Source organism: Pezoporus flaviventris, unplaced genomic scaffold, assembly GCF_033815535.1.
Source record: "Pezoporus flaviventris isolate CSIRO_AGI_PZ_B2104156 unplaced genomic scaffold, CSIRO_AGI_Pfla_v1 ptg000036l, whole genome shotgun sequence".
In the NCBI taxonomy this organism is placed as follows: domain Eukaryota; kingdom Metazoa; phylum Chordata; class Aves; order Psittaciformes; family Psittacidae; genus Pezoporus; species Pezoporus flaviventris.
In genome coordinates this window covers 44362752-44375109 of record NW_026892584.1, presented here as the reverse complement: position 1 = coordinate 44375109, position 12358 = coordinate 44362752, and the positions used below count along the sequence as shown (strand labels likewise).

The 12358-nt window shown below is 38.2% G+C and overlaps 1 long non-coding RNA gene across 1 annotated transcript; it reads right to left on the bottom strand.

Moving 5' to 3' along the window:
* Positions 1-5779: 5779 nt before the first annotated feature.
* LOC133274669 (uncharacterized) lies at positions 5780-10427 on the bottom strand. The gene is made up of 3 exons (XR_009745205.1): positions 9603-10427; positions 7823-9564; positions 5780-5862 (listed from the first exon to the last, which is right to left on the bottom strand). It is a non-coding gene; the product is annotated as an uncharacterized LOC133274669 (long non-coding RNA).
* Positions 10428-12358: the final 1931 nt, after the last annotated feature.

The window sequence follows — 12358 nt, the reverse complement described above, 5'->3', positions numbered from 1 at the left end:
ACGGGAAACCCCTACCCTCCCCTGCCCAAACCGTACCAAACCCACAGGAACGAACGTCCCCCACACTCAACAAAGGCTCCCGCCAGAGACGATCCTCCTAGGAAGCGCACTCGCCTCGCCCTCCCCACAGCAAACACTGCGCTGCCCCGGCAGCCCTTTCCCCTCCCTCGCCCCAGGAGCCCCCCACCGCGGCCCTACCCCTCCACACTCCGACCCTCAGAAGCTCCGCTCCGCACAGCCGGCTGCCGCGTGCGCCCCGCCACGCCCCCCGCCACGCCATTGGCTGCTCCTGTCGCTTCGCCGGCAGCCATCTTCCCTCTGCGGCGGAGGGAGAGGAAGCGGCGTAAGGAAGCGGATTGCGCAGGGGGCGGAAGGGGCGGTGCAACCTCGCCATGTCCAGCACTGCATTGGCTGCTGGCCGTGGCGGGGGGCGGTGCCATTGTGGGCGCGTCCAAGGCAGGAAGGCGTGGGGTGGCTGCGCTAGTGCCGTGCGGAGCTGCCCTTCTGCAGCATGGCAGGGGTGTTTCCTGGGAGGAGCGCAAGCAGAAAGGGGGGCTAGGAGAGGTGCGGGAGGTTACTGTTCTTGTCATTGCCCGGGGCCCTTCTTTTTACCAAGTTCAAAATAGTATTTTCCCCCCCCTTTTTTTTACTTACAGTTTAAGAGGCTAGCACATGCAGGTTATTAGAAAAAGGACAGCATACTTCACACTCGATTCTTCTTTTTATTTAATGCTGCTCAAATTGTCGGGATTCAAAATCTCTCATTCTACTTTTAATTTCCCGTGAAGCACTCAAGTTTGGCTCCAGCTGCAGAGTACTGCATTAGTCCATGATCCTGGATGTTAATGAATATGACAAATCTGTACCTTTATTTTTGTACCAGTTAAAATCAGATTTGTAGTCTTTTCTGATTAGTGCTGTAAGTTGTTGTAATAATACCAGTATCATAAATACACTATCTCAAGATACATGTTTAAACAATACTTTCATTAGCTCAGTTTCCACTGCCTTTTTTGAAATTAAAATCTAAACGTTTGAGCTGACTATTTTTCTAACAAGATAAAAGCTTTATCTAAACCCAGTAATGTGGTCAAATCACATGGATAATAATGACAGAACATTATAAAAAAAAAAAAGTACCTCAGTTTAATGTCCTCCTTACCTGTGACATGTCATGAAAACAGAATGTTCATCAAAAGATACTTCAAAGTACTGACAGTTTCAGTTGCCTGCCACTAGTAGCATGCAAATTTGTAATTAAAAGTCATGCTCCAGCGTAACTACTGTTATTTTTATTACTGCAGCTATTTATGTACCTCTGGCACAATAATCTTTCTATGGATAGAGAATACTCTTTGTCATCACTGCAACACCATGAGATCATCAGCTTGGCTTGTGTTTTACAGATGGCTTGATGATTCACCTTGATTTCAGCTCAAAGTCTGCTTCTAAATAGTTTGGACAGAGACTAGAACACCTATTTAATTATGAAGTCACAGCAGCTGCTTAGCCAAGCAGCTTACCAACTGCCATGAAGAGGAGCTCTTTCTCATTTATTTTTGCTTCCTAACAGTTATTTTGGGGACCATTTTGCTTCTGCATGGTACACTGAAGATAGGAACATCTCTAAACACATGACAGGAAAGACCCGAATTACATACATATTAATTTCACAGTAAATACCTTCTGCCATTGTAGTGAAGCCAGGTCCTGCTGAAGTCTGTCACCCAGGATTAATCACTGCTCACATTAGCGAGAACTGTTCTGAAAATGTAAAAACAGGATCTGTATGATTTCACTGAAGACAGTATTTAGTTTAGTACAATATACAATATACTTTATAATAATGTCAATATTATAATGAGAAATATTTTTAGTTAATTTTTAATCTTGAGTTTCCTGGGATGGTTTGTATTGCCACAAATGCAACAAATACCTTCTGTTCCTTGTTCACAAAGTAAAAATGGCTGCAAGATCAACTGGAACAACACAGCTCTACTGCCACAGATTTGGTATTCAGTACTCCCAGATGGATCCAGCTATATTAACAGAAAGTACAATTTCTTGATAGCACACCAATGCTGCCAAGTCACTGCATCTATGAGGTAGAAGTGCATATTCACAAAAGTAGTTCCATGACAGTTGTTACAAAGATTGCTTGTAACTCTCTAAAGTCATTTACAGACATTCAAAACAAGACATCTTGAGAAAGGAATCTTTATGATCCCTACTCTAAAAAAAACAGATCTGAGTTTCAGTGTCATGTCTCCAGGACTAAGGTCAGGTGCTCAAACAGCAAGTTCTGTAGAGTGAGAATTTTTTTGCTGTGTGTTTGCACAATGCCAGAACTGTGTTGTGTGACACAGCTGTCCCTGAGTTGCTGAAAGAAACTTGAGCATTGCCAGGGATGGGGCAGCACAGCTTCTCTGGGTGACCTGTGCCAGTGCCTCACCACCCTCACAATGAAGTTCCTAATGTCTAATCTAAATCTCCCCTGTGTCAGTTTAAAGCCATTTCTCCTTTTCCTGTCACTACATGCTCTTGTAAAGTGTCCCTCTCCAGATTTCTTATTGGCCCCTCTAGGTACTGGAAAGGTGCTCTAAGATCTCCCGAGAGCCTTCTCCAGGCTGAACAACACCAACTTTCTCATCCTGTATCCATAGGAGAGGTGCTTCAGCCCTCTGAGCATCTTCATGGCCAACTCTGGACTCACTCCAACAGTTCCATGTCACAGATCATACCGAGGATTACTGAACTTAGTTCAATCAGAAGATTTCTGTAGCTGGAGAATGAAGGGTTTATTTTGAACATCTTTAAAAGTTACAGCTCACTGGATTGTTTAACTTTTCAGTTATCTGTTGAGGGAGACAGGGAGTTGGCAAACTTTTCTTAATCACTTTTTTGCAGTTCTACTTGATACAACCTCAAAATGGGGCAAATTTATTATGATTTATGATTACCAAGTTCCTGGATTTACTGAAGGTATTTTAATGCTTAATTGCCACTTAGTGCTGAATAAGCACTTAATAAACAAAAATCAAAGGTTGATTAAATTCTATACTCTAATTACATCATACAATAAAAGGATGTTTTGATTGCAAAGTCAAGTTGTTGGGATAAGGACACCAGTTTTTAGATGTCAGCTCAGTTACAGCTTATGACTCAAGAGATCCTGAGTTAACAACGTATCCTGCAATAGAAGAGCTGTGTCCATCATCCCTTTTCTGCAGGAATTCTTAATAATGCTGCTTTGGTAATGATGCTCACAATTTCTCATGACCTCCAGCACAGGATGCCAGTTTAAGATTTTATATTGAATCCTGCTGAAAGCAGAAGATTGGGCTATTCACTGTGGGCTCCTCTCAGCCTTCCCAACTGTTCCCTGTAACTGTCCCTAAAAGGCTGATCTGATGTTCCAAGCATAGTTCAGGTAGGGAAAATAGACTGCAGACAAGTGTTTCTGTTTTCCTGGTCACCCTCTCTTTCTGAACACCCATGCTATGGGCACACATGTTGAGATTTGGGGTTTTATTGGCAATTTTGTTAGTGGCAGGAATTCCTGATTCCTCACTGAAGCAGAAAGATCTGGATGCTACAGCAGGAACCTTCCATCTGAGCAGTAACAGAGGGCACCCAGAGCACACAGCCCACCTAAAGGCACTCAGTTCTTTCTGTATTTGTAAAGGCCTAACAGAATAGCCTCGCTTGAGCTATTCCTCTTCTTCCTTGCTTTTACCAAGAACCTCAGTATTAAGCCAACACACTCATGTGCAAGGATCCTGAATACAAAACATTACAAAGCTGCTCAAATCTGCTACCTGTTGACTTTTTGGGGACAGTTTCTTAAAAGCCTGGATTTGTCAGATCCCACACACTGTATGCTTTTTTTGTTGGTGTGTACCATCTTTGCTTCACTGTCTGGTCTTCTAACTGCAGTTGAAATCCGTTGACAAAGAGATCAATTACAAAGAACTGGCCCCCCAAAAATCCTGAACAAGTTCAGGAGCAGTAGTTCAGGCAGCAGTAGGCCCTCAGAGCAGGTACACGTTTCAGAACTGGTGTATCATAGACAGTGTTCGCGTAACTACTAAAGTGGCTCCTATGTATTTCCTGTATGAAATAGACATTTATTTGCATTGACAAGAAAGAAATTTCAGCAACCAGATGTTTAAAAAAGATGCCTGGACATGCCTCTAAGGGAAAAGAGCCAAATCTGACCAGAAGAATTTTTTTATTTTGCTTTCAATTATGTATTAATGAGGTTAGTCAGCCTGAAGTGTAGACACAATACCAGTGCTGTCACAAGGCCAACGCATCAGGAATGAGTAGAACTGCTGCTGCAGGGCAAGCACAGTGCAGTGCTAATTAGCAATGGTATGAAAGCAGTCTGAATATTGAACTGGTTGACTTCATGCTTTTACCACTGTTTTAAAGATGTTGGTGACATTTACTCCCTCAAACCTTATTAAAAGTTATCAGGGACAGCATTATGTCCTTAAACATCAGCCCAGAGAAAATATTCCAACTCTAAAAGCAGCAAGTGTAAATTTGAGTAATAGCTTTACTTAATTTATAGTTCCATCCATCTATATAAATACTTAATTTATAGTTTCCAGCAACTGATCCACAGCAATGACCATGAAGCAATGAATAGCCATTACAGCTTGAATAATGCTGCAGACAGTAAATGACCAAAATTGATTATAGAGTACATGCTCTTGATGAAATTTTAGTTTAAAAATCTTTGCAAGTTAATAAAAATCTAGGTCATAGTGTTCTGAAATTCATTCTGTACGAGGCAAACATGATTGCATCCCTTTGCTTAACAGCATGAGATCAGCAATCGAAAAGCAACTCTTCTTAACAGGCATTTTTTGGGCAATCTTCCCAAGGCAGTTGTGGACTTGATTAGCCACCAGAACTGAATTATCCACAGCAGGAATTACCCAAATATGGCTGTTGGCACACCAGGAGAGATGCTCAAACATGATGGATTAAATAATTCAGAGGAAATTTTTGTCTTTAACTGATATGGAAGCAGAATATTATGCTTATGCTTACTAAGCTATCATGTCAAATTAGCGTTATACACTTAAGAGGACTATAACTTTCAGAAAATGAACTTGATTGTTTTGGGTTTTTTTGGTTGTTCATTTTTATGTTTTGGATTTTTTTTTAAGATTCTGAAAAGATTAACTGCTGAATCCATCTAGAAAATCAAATATGAAACTACTTGTAATCAAACTGCATTAGAATTAGTACAGGCAATGAACTGTTCTCTGGCTACCATAGCAGATGACCACAACCCTAAGCCAAAATTGCTCCCCACTCTCAACTTCAGGGACAAAAAAAGAATAACATTTTTTTTTAAAGTTATTAAAAGATGGAATTGTTCCTAACTCCAAGGATGTTCTGAAAAGTGGAAAGGATTTATAGCTCCTGCCTTATTCACAACACTATTTATTCCTCAGCTCACTACTTTCCAACATCTCTGCAATTCTTTATGTCCTCCACTTACCTATTCCCACAACCCTTTTCTTCTCCATATCCAGTATCTTGCCTCTGCTACACACAGGTGCCTTCCCCCTCTTTCTTTCTTCCATGATCTAGTGACAAACTTTCTTGCTGTTTCTCACCCTCAGCAATCTTACTCTGCACATTTTAGACCAGACACTGTGTAATGCAGAAGGGAGATACCTGACCATGCAGAAGATGCATACCTGAAGGATATCAGAGTTTGGCACATGAAAGCTCTCTGTTGTGAGGTGAAAGAACCTTGTGCTGTGGCTTGTCACCAAGCATGAAGTATGGCTGTAGAGCTTGGAAGGATGCTGTTCTTTGGAGCTACCTGAAAAGAAAAAGCTGAAAAGTAAACGAGAAGTAAGTGTCAGCAAAGGTGAGGAAAATAGCATGTAGCACATGGGAAGGCTGCACATAGGAAAGCACCAGATGGCTGGGAGGCAAGTGGCCACTTGTACAGAATCAGAAAATCATTGCTTTCCCACCCAGGAAAGGCCGATCAGCATCTAGTTGAAGGTAATTTTGCCTACTGCTCACTGGCTGTTTTCTATCACTAACTTGGAGTGTTTTCTAGAGTAGAACAAATGCTTTAGTTCTGCTGAACTAACAAGTTTTAGAATAGTATCCACAGAAATAAGATCCTCTTATTGAGACCACTATTGAGTGGTCTAAACTTCTCTGAATTTCATTATGAAGGATCTGTTTAAGCAGCAGCTTTTCACTGATTTTTATGGCAGTGTAAAGGAATCTTGCTACTTTACTCCTGAGATTAAGAAAACTAGTTTGGCTCCCCTACAAATGGCTGCAATGCCTTTAGAGGGGAAAAAAACCAACCAAACAAACAACAAACCCCACAGATTATTAGCAGATTTAGAATCATTTCCCACACCTAAAAGATTTATTATGTAGTAAAAACACGAAAATACTTCTCTTCAGGATGTAAGCTATGTTCACTAGATGTGGGGACAGAAGAATGTATTTGTCCCAGAAGGGGAGGGAGGGTTGGAACATTAGAGGCAAGTAAAAAACAAGCATACCAGCCATACTTAGAAAGGAATGCTATAAACTGTACCAAACCCACCTCATCTGTAAACCAAGTATTTGCCATGCTATCTGGAAAAAGTTATTGTATGTGGTCAGAATAATTCACTTGTATAAAATCAGAGCATTCAGTTAAGTCAATAATAAATGGTGTAATAAATATTTTACAATTAAAAGGATAGTAAGAAAATCCTTCAAACAAGTAAACCAAGTGTCTCTACATCCAGTTGTTCTTCAGACCAAGTTCAAAGCACAGAGAAAGCTCTGAAACAAAATGTGAAATGGAGGGACAGTTCCCAGTGGAATGCAGTTCTAAGCTTTTGGGTTAGAACTTGCTTTTACTTTTGCAAAGTAATTAGCAAGTAAAAAATTAAATCAGACAATCTACATGTAAATCGTGGCTAAACTGATGTCAGGGTAATATTAGAGATGATTTGTACCTATAAAGGTTTATGTAGTTATCTTGTATCTCATCCACTCTTTTCATTGTAAAGTCTCATGGAAGGAGCAACAAATATACAACTGAGGAAGATCCAAATCTTAGGTCTATGGAGATTTAATTACCAATTCAGAAATATTTGGTCAGGATTGGCTTATCAGAAGAGCTCCAATTACACCTTTCTGGTTTCAATTCAGTAGCATAAACTAAACTGTCATGAGTCTATCAATTAAGCTCCATCAGCTGTTGAAGCAAAGAATGAATAATTCAAATCCTTTCAAAAATATTTCATTTAGTACTAATAATTAGACTAAGCACATATGAGTCACTTCATGAAGCAAGGGACCAGAGATTTACTTTAGTAACAACTTAAATCCTTACAATAAACCTTTGTTTCCTCAGCGGAGACCATAAATAGATAAAACATCAGTGGAATGATGAATTAAAATCTTGCCATCAAGGAGGTGCGATTTAGTTATATTTGTTGAGGTTCTTTTGAGTTTATCCTTTAGGGGGGTTGAGTGTTGGGTTTTTTTGTTGTCATTGGGGCTTTTGGGGGCATGTTTTTGTGTTGGGTTTTTTTTTATTTATTCCCCCCCCCCCCCCCCATTTGTCTCAGCATCTTCAGAAGTAGCTTGAAACTTACAGAACAAACTCTTAACCAACAGATCGTGCACTGCTGTTGTGCTTGGATTTAACATCCTCGTCATCTACATTTTTGACAGCTGTAACAGGACAGAAAGGCTTTGGTAGGACAACAAAACAAAAGTCAGAGCAATCTCTTCAAGTGGCAGGACATTTGGTTAGCATAAAAGTGTTTACCTTATGTAACAAGTAGAATCTCCTGAACTATCTCCACATAAATCTTTCAGGCTATCAAACGGAGGAATGCTTTACAGTGCCCCATTAATGGATCTGAAATGGCCTAACAGCTTCTTTCCAAGGGGCAGTTACCACCTCTTATAGAGTGTTCTGCAACACTGTTCCGAAACATTACTTAACTGCTGAAACTTCCTCACTGGGCACTGTACACAGCAGGGAGAGAGGAAGTGAGAGTTGTGCCGACCAGTATTTTTTTTGCTGCACTTCTCCAAGTAACTTAAGGCTATTTAAAGGTAATGCAAATACACAAATGAACTAATACTTTCTCATGCCCGTATATTAAACAGCAGTTAAAGCATCTTGGGACCATGGTAAAACAAAATTCACAGCATTTGAAATTAATAGTATTCTGCAATTAAGCCTGTTTTACTAAGGAAGCAAAGCTCATGCAGATATACTGCCTACATAAATTCCATGGAAATCTGTAGATATTTAATAGTCTGAGGAATAAAAATACCCACAGTTGGCCAATTTTCAGAGCAGATTCAGGAGGCAGGTAGAAATCACTAGAAGGTGACCAATAGGATACAAATTCATCTGGTTGTTTTCCATAAGGACTCTGATTTCAGTCAAGGACTGAGCTGCCTCATTAAACTGACTGTGCAGTGTAAGTCAAAGCAGCTGTCAGACTGGAAATCGAAACTGAACAGTTCCAGAATTGGGAAATGATTCCTTTTTCCCCAAACAGGCACTTTCATAGAAAGCAAGTTTCTTGTCAGTTAGACTGAAAGCTTCCTTCCGTATTCATTTATCAGTGTGCAGCAACTGACAAAAGCTGTAGACAGACAGAACTTAAATCTTTGTTTACAGTTTGATCAATAGCTTGTTTTATTGTTTATATGAAGCTAAATAGTCCAGATTTTAAAGCAGTGGAAAAAGAAAAACCTCATTTCAGAATTTCCTTGTTCTTTTTTCCTAAACTTATGCATCTTAAGCCCACACCTTAAAAGATGATATTGCTCTAACAGTTACTGATAGATGAGTTTTCTTGTGATCCGTGTTTTACGCTTGTGGTATGTGTCCAACCACATGCCCCTTAGCACTGGAAGGAATAAAGACAACAAAACACAAGTGAATCCAACAATACTTTATTACCCACTCATTGCAGATGAAGTTAAGACGCTTCAGTTACCAGTCAATATGAGTTTAAACATTAGTTGACAACTGCAGAAGTGTACAATGAGTACAAAATCATTAAGGATAATATAACAAAAAGTTCCAATGTATTAATTTTTAAAACATCAGTTCTACACTATTATACAGCAACCATTATATGATACTCTACTAACTCAGGGCTTGCATTTGAAAGGTTTTTGTTTGTTTGTTTGTTTTGCTTTGTTTTTTTAAGTAGTTCTCCAAGAGGTTGAGATACTGGGGGTTACAGCTGCATTCTTTCCTGAAATACTACTAACACAAAACCTTGCCTTGTACAGACAAAGCTGGTTTATATTTCATGAACACTTGCTTTTATCAGGGAATGCAGTAACAAGAAAAAATCTTACATAAAAAATTAAACTCCAATATGCAAATTTTATATATATTATATTACAGATTTCATATAAATCAAGTATAGGCCAAATTTTGGCATTGTTTTTAAGTGCATTAATACAAAATCCTCCTCAGACTTTGCTCTTACTTTTCAGTTTACTGGCTCATGAACTGATCATTCTCAGTTACAATACCTCAGACATCTAGAACTGATCATTCTCAGTTACAATACTTTAGACATCTAGAACAGCCTTAAGATCTAATTTCCATTTCAGGAATATCACACCTGTCTTTCTTTACGCTTCCTAACAGCAATTAAGTTGTGGGAAGACTCTAGTGACTAATTTAGTCAAAGTTTAGTGACTAATAAAAATTTCCAACTTGACAGGACTTTTTACTTACTTGTCAATAACTTGAAGATAATAGTCTCCTTTGTACTCCTCCATTCCTCTTTGATTCTCCAGGAACTGTTATTATTATATGCCGCAAACACATATTGCTTTGAAAGGACTCTTACCAACATACATATTATTTCTGGTGCAGAACAGAGTGCAGAGAAATGTTTCTAATGCATAGTTATATTTGCTTAAACTTCAACATGTGGTATTCGCTTTTTAGAGAACACCTACAGAGCTGTATCTTCTCTGCCATACAGTATCACATTCTGTTTCAATTAAGCTTTGTTTGCCTTTGTTTCATGAGTGACCCAACTAATCTATCAATTTGACAAATACAGTATTTACAGTAAACTTTAAAATAGGCTTATGTATTTTTGCTGAAACAAAAAGGCCACTTAAGCTTTTCCACTAGAATAAAGTTCTGGCATGAAGTCATTCAATAATACTTCCTCCTACAAAAAAAAGGTCAAAATTTCCTCAAAGACATTTGTAGAATATAGAAATTAATTGTATAACCTAGAAACAGCCTATATTAGATCAAAAAAACACCCAAGAATCAATTACAGTAAATTGAGTCACAGTACCGCAAGAAATCAATTCTCTCATTCTTTTACATACTGACATTATTCTGGGATCTCGGCATTCAGTGCAATCATGGTACAGAGTACTGCAAACATACAGCCAAATCCATCGACAGAAACAGCTTCCAAGTTAAGCCCTTTAAAAGTCTTGTAAAAACAGGGCTAAGTGTGAGTTTAAAAACAGCAATCTCAGACCTCAAAAGCAAGACTATTACATTTACACCTTAGAAAGACCTTAGAAAGCAAGTCACTTCACACACACTGATGCCTGCACGTTAGTGCATAGACATGACCTTCAGAACAGGAATTTAACAGCAATGCCTCTTCATATTATTGAGTTATTAAGTATCTGATGTATTTACTGTGTGAGAAAAGAAAAATCTCAATTTTGTATTGAGAAAGTAAATACTGAAATAGAAACAACTTTTAGCACAACAGATGTATTTACTTACAGCATGCAAGGTTTGTTTCTGTGTATTGGAGCAGCTAACAGCCACTAACAGCCCTTAAGTTTTTACAAGTTCAAAATTACAATCTTCACATAAGTAGCAATTGCTTACAAAAAGTTCAGGACAATCCCTGGGAAATAAGCAAGAAATGGAGTAATAAAAACTGAAAGCAGTATTAGCAAGATAGTAGTAAAGGAAAGCATAATAGCTTTTAAAATCCAGACAATTTAACACTGTTCTGGTAATAAAAAAATAAAAAAGCCACATAACCACATTTAGAGATGCCATTTTAAAAGAAATGCATCTTTCTGATTTTTTGTCTGGGTTTTTTTTGTTTATTTACTATTCTCTCCCACAGGAGACAATGTGTACATAAGCTTAAAAAACAAATCTCTAAGTAAGTAAACAAAATACAACACCCTTTGGTTCACCAATTTAACTTAAAATAGCTTATCCACCTCCTCTGCCCCCCAGTTTGCAAGGTAAGTGGTAAGGCAAATGTGATAAAATACTGAACAGCTTCATAGGTGAGCTTCATAGGAGAAAGATGCTTCAACCCCAGTGCATGATATGGGAAGCAGAAGTAATAGTTTTTTTTATAAACATGATTTTTTTCCCCGAAATAATAGCTTCTCAGAGTTGCCCAAGATGCAATGCATATGTTAGTTCTGACTGAGGGCCAGGTCAAGAAAAATCCTATTCCTGTGTTTAACACAGCCTGAGAATAATTCGAGTCTCTTCAGCCTCTTGGAAAACAGAATTTCATGCCAAATTGCACTCTACATGATTGTTTGTTTCAGGTGTTATTTCATATAGTAATCGAAGACAAATTTAACTCGTGGCTTTTTGTAATAAATGTGCATTTGTATCTGCTTCTATACAGTAGCAGTATTTATCTCCTTGGGACGATACAACCTGGAACTAGCAGTGACATGAATGTTTTTGCACCACTTCATGAAAGGTTTAATGTGTACTGTCCTTCTGAAGAGTCATTTAACTACCTTTTAAAGTTATGTTAAATTTATTTATAAATAATTTGGTACCAGCTGATGCTTATACAAGAACCAGTTTTCATGTTCAACTCTAGGAATTGCTTTGTGTAAAGGAAGTGCTCCAGTTATACCTGCTGTTTCATTATGCCCAATTTGAAGGATCTTAGATTCTTATTAGACATAAATATATTAAAATACAAGTATTTCATATTTAAAGTGGATTTTTACATTTTTGCATTTTTTATTCTTTATAACCGTATTCATATTGCATGATATTTTGTGCTCAAATACCCTCATGACTGTAACTCCTTATAAAACATGAAAATAGAATAGTAATATTTTTTTCATGTAAACTTCAGTAGAGTTGTTGCAGTCTTAGAAACAGGGTTGTGAAGGTGCATTGTGAAGTTGCTGTATAAACATTGATATACATTTTCTGTGGACTAGACTATGTGGTACATGGAACATGACATTTTGAAGTTACCCAATGTAATGTATAAAAATATAAAATATACCTTTATGAGTAACAGTAGTATAAGGTACAGTGCAATTTTACTTCGCCCATTGA